This window comes from Schistocerca serialis, chromosome 8 (genome assembly GCF_023864345.2).
Source record: "Schistocerca serialis cubense isolate TAMUIC-IGC-003099 chromosome 8, iqSchSeri2.2, whole genome shotgun sequence".
NCBI lineage: Eukaryota > Metazoa > Arthropoda > Insecta > Orthoptera > Acrididae > Schistocerca > Schistocerca serialis.
In genome coordinates, this window is record NC_064645.1 from 348,477,449 (window position 1) to 348,482,448 (window position 5,000).

Consider the following 5,000-nt stretch of genomic DNA (forward strand, 5'->3'; position numbering starts at 1 on the left):
GCAACTCCAGCGGATGAACGGCGGACTTTTCCCGCAGTCGCAATGTGCAATCCACCCCTATAACTTGCGTTTCATGAAGAGTTATGTCCAATATGCGACATTCCCGCTGTCCCTATACATGAGCTGCGAGCTGTACCAGTTACGAGCTACAGACGCGATCGCGTTGCTCTCTGTACGAATGCCGATGCTGAGCGGTCAGCTAGGAGGCGCTCCATCCATGTCGGTACCGGTGAGCGTTGCACTCGCAGTCGCAAAAACGTACGGCAAGTATATTACTCGGAAGAGTTAATGACAGTCCAAGCCCCCCCTGCGTGGGGAGAGTCTTGCTAGGCCATGACCCACCGGAAGGGCGCAGCGTCCCCCACCCCAGACATGTGACGTCACACTATCGGTATTGACGACTAGACTCATTGCTTATAATCATTTGCCATACACGTGGAAGCTGCCGAGACGAGTAGCTACATAGCGCGCTCGCCGTGTCACTAATGTACAGAGATACAACAGTTTCGACGGGGAACCACATTAAACGTATACACGGCGCTGATTAGTAATAGATAGAGCCATCAGAATACAGATAATATATACAACTGTCCGTATACATGCTGAAAGACTCTGCTCACAATCACAACCACACGTCAGCCACACACTCTTATCACGCACTACTCTCTGCCTGTAACACGCACACAGACAATATGTAAGCACCAGCATGCAACAACACCCAGTGCATCCTCTCCGCCACATTAGACAATCCACACTGTCATAACCAGACTGGGAGGTCCACACAGAAAACAGAATATCCCACCCACCCGACAACCACCATTGCTCAGCCAAGCCACCAACACCCACACATGTCCTACACAGGGGTGCACCCAACATCACAATACTGCCTCCTCTCACAGCACACAAACAATGGCAGGAATGAAAGACACAGGTCTGCCACAAGCATGGAATGAGAGCGCCGCCTGTCATGAGCCAAAGGTACATCCTGACGTGGCAAATCAGATGATTACCGCAGGCATCCACGTACTATAATCACAATCAACAAACCGGCCGCCGCCCCCCCCCCCCATTAAACCTTTCCCTTACAACAATGTGTACCTTAACCTAACCTATGTCGTACCTTAACCTAACCTATGTCGTACCTTAACCTAACCTATGTCGTACCTTAACCTAACCTATGTCGTACCTTAACCTAACCTATGTCGTACCTGAACCTAACCTATGTCGTACCTTAACCTAACCTATGTCGTACCTTAACCTAACCTATGTCGTACCTTAACCTAACCTAATGTCGTACCTTAACCTAACCTATGTCGTACCTTAACCTAACCTATGTCGTACCTTAACCTAACCTATGTCGTACCTTAACCTAACCTATGTCGTACCTTAACCTAACCTATGTCGTACCTTAACCTAACCTAGTCGTACCTTAACCTAACTATGTCGTGCCTTAACCTAACCTATGTCGTGCCTTAACCTAACCTATGTCGTGCCTTAACCTAACCTATGTCGTGCCTTAACCTAACCTATGTCGTGCCTTAACCTAACCTATGTCGTGCCTTAAACCTAACCTATGTCGTGCCTTAACCTAACCTATGTCGTGCCTTAACCTAACCTATGTCGTGCCTTAACCTAACCTATGTCGTGCCTTAACCTAACCTATGTCGTGCCTTAACCTAACCTATGTCGTGCCTTAACCTAACCTATGTCGTGCCTTAACCTAACCTATGTCGTGCCTTAACTAACCTATGTCGTGCCTTAACCTAACCTATGTCGTGCCTTAACCTAACCTATGTCGTGCCTTAACCTAACCTATGTCGTGCCTTAACCTAACCTATGTCGTGCCTTAACCTAACCTATGTCGTGCCTTAACCTAACCTATGTCGTGCCTTAACCTAACCTATGTCGTGCCTTAACCTAACCTATGTCGTGCCTTAACCTAACCTATGTCGTGTTTTAACCTAACCTATATTGCGCCTTAATGTAACCTATATTGCGCCTTAATGTAACCTATATTGCGCCTTAATGTAACCTATATTGCGCCTTAATGTAACCTATATTGCGCCTTAACGTAACCTATATTGCGCCTTAACGTAACCTATATTGCGCCTTAACGTAACCTATATTGCGCCTTAACGTAACCTATATTGCGCCTTAACGTAACCTATATTGCGCCTTAACGTAACCTATATTGCGCCTTAACGTAACCTATATTGCGCCTTAACGTAACCTATATTGCGCCTTAACGTAACCTATATTGCGCCTTAACGTAACCTATATTGCGCCTTAACGTAACCTATATTGCGCCTTAACGTAACCTATATTGCGCCTTAACGTAACCTATATTGCGCCTTAACGTAACCTATATTGCGCCTTAACGTAACCCACATTGCCCCTTAACGTAACCCACATTGCCCCTTAACGTAACCCATATTGTGCTGTAACCCAACACACGTTGGGCCTTAACCCAACACACGTTGGGCCTTAACCCAACACACGTTGGGCCTTAACCCAACACACGTTGGGCCTTAACCCAACACACGTTGGGCCTTAACCCAACACACGTTGGGCCTTAACCCAACACACGTTGGGCCTTAACCCAACACACGTTGGGCCTTAACCTGCTCTGTAATTGTCATACGACGCGTTAAATTAGTGTAGTGTTGCCTAACTGCAACCCCCGCAATATAGTTTGCTACTCGCACTGCCCGGTCCCCAGTGTATCGCTTCATGTTAAACACCTTGCAGCGATACACTGTAATGTGGATGGCAGCAGGACGTACATGCTCAATGCCCTTCGCAGTTGTTCATTGGCATTCGCATGGCGAAGCACTGCGCCTACGCTGTGGTACGGCCTGTGTCAACTGTCCGCTGATGTTGTACCTATAAATCACACACTGTACTGCACATTGGTCCTCATGTACTGAATGATACATCGTGGTACATGTGACCGTACAACGACTGCGCCAACAACGGCGAACCATGCGGTCCAAATGTTGTGCACGCAGCTACGTGTCGTCTCCCTATAAGAGCTGGAGTGCAGTGTGGTATGCCCTGGATGGCGATCAGCATGAGCCGTCTGTTGATGTAGTGGCGCGTGTTGTCAGACGTTGTCGTCTCTTCTCACACACCGTGATAGCATGGTGCACTGCGTTCCACATCTGCGACATGCGACAGAGGCCGGTTGACAGTCGTTTGCGCAATGGACATCGCATACGTACGGGGGCCACCTTCCACGTGTTTGCGAAGCGTGCACATGTTGTTGCGTGTATGTGGGCAGACATAGTGTGTCGTGACACCTGACACAGGCATGCAACAATCGTTGAATTTGCAAATGGCGATGGACGCCTACGTTTGCTGGTGACGTTACGCAAATGAACAACTGGTAAACCGTTGTGGTGCGGTTGTTCTCGCTAGAGGTGAATCAGTGATGGCGACGATCGGTTGAGCTACCAACCGGTTGTTTCAGCGATACCCACCATGCCCACGAACGTGAATGGCATGTGGGTGTGAAGCGATACGCGGCGGTGGCTGGGTGGGACCGGCCCCGGCCGGTGAGGGGGGGCCGCCCGGCGTGCTGGCCGCGCGGTGCGTGGGCGCACGCGCTACAGCCGGCTGGTGGGGGCGGCCACTGGCAGGCGCGCCGGCCGACGGAGGCGGCAGGCGGCGCAGCTGCGCGCCGGCGCACCCTGCACGCGGCGCCGTGCGGCCAAAGTAGGTCCTCGCGGGCCCGGTGCGAAGCGCGGTGGACATCTGCAGTGTGCTGGTCCGATTGAGGACTGTGTGCGCTGAGGATGCGCCGCCGCCCGGCGCTCGGCGCCGCGACGCCGTCTGCTGCTCGGTCGCCTCTGCGGTTCTCGCAGGTGGTTTGTATCGCAGCTGTGCGGACGTGTTGGCGCGTGCGCTGTGCTGGGAGAGTTCGCTTCGGCACCCAAGTGGGGCTTTTGTCCTTCTGTGGCGCTGGCGTTGGAGCTGCCGGTCACCGTAGGTGGCGCGTGTTGTCTCCCGCCGGCAATGCCACGACAGCACGCTCCCGGGCCTCTGTCGGCAGCGGCAAGCTCAGTTGGGAGCACGGGTGGTCGCACCTAAAGCGTCTACTCGCCAAACTCCGGGCGATTGCGCCTCTCTCGAACCCGACCAAGTACTTAGGACGGCGCTGCGCGCCGCCGGGACCTGAGAGGGTTTCGAGGTGTATGGTGCAGGGGAGCGCAGCCTCCTCCTGTTTGCAGAATAATTGAGCGGACGCTTGCGTGTTCGCGCGGGCCCCCGGGACACACTCCCGGGCGGCCGGCTGCTCAGCTCTAGTTGACGCAGCTCCCTGGTTGATCCTGCCAGTAGTCATATGCTTGTCTCAAAGATTAAGCCATGCATGTCTCAGTACAAGCCGCATTAAGGTGAAACCGCGAATGGCTCATTAAATCAGTTATGGTTCCTTAGATCGTACCCACGTTACTTGGATAACTGTGGTAATTCTAGAGCTAATACATGCAAACAGAGTCCCGACCAGAGATGGAAGGGACGCTTTTATTAGATCAAAACCAATCGGTCGGCTCGTCCGGTCCGTTTGCCTTGGTGACTCTGAATAACTTTGGGCTGATCGCACGGTCCTCGTACCGGCGACGCATCTTTCAAATGTCTGCCTTATCAACTGTCGATGGTAGGTTCTGCGCCTACCATGGTTGTAACGGGTAACGGGGAATCAGGGTTCGATTCCGGAGAGGGAGCCTGAGAAACGGCTACCACATCCAAGGAAGGCAGCAGGCGCGCAAATTACCCACTCCCGGCACGGGGAGGTAGTGACGAAAAATAACGATACGGGACTCATCCGAGGCCCCGTAATCGGAATGAGTACACTTTAAATCCTTTAACGAGTATCTATTGGAGGGCAAGTCTGGTGCCAGCAGCCGCGGTAATTCCAGCTCCAATAGCGTATATTAAAGTTGTTGCGGTTAAAAAGCTCGTAGTTGGATTTGTGTCCCACGCTGTTGGTTCACCGCCCG

The 5,000-nt window shown here is 52.2% G+C and overlaps 1 non-coding gene across 1 annotated transcript in view; it reads left to right on the forward strand.

Annotated features, from left to right (window-relative positions):
* The first annotated feature begins 4,315 nt into the window (after positions 1–4,315).
* LOC126417722 (small subunit ribosomal RNA) overlaps positions 4,316–5,000 on the forward strand; it is a 1,910-nt gene continuing 1,225 nt past the window's right edge. Inside the window, exon 1 of the ribosomal RNA XR_007575788.1 lies at positions 4,316–5,000. This exon is cut by the window's right edge and continues 1,225 nt beyond it. This is a non-coding gene — a ribosomal RNA (small subunit ribosomal RNA).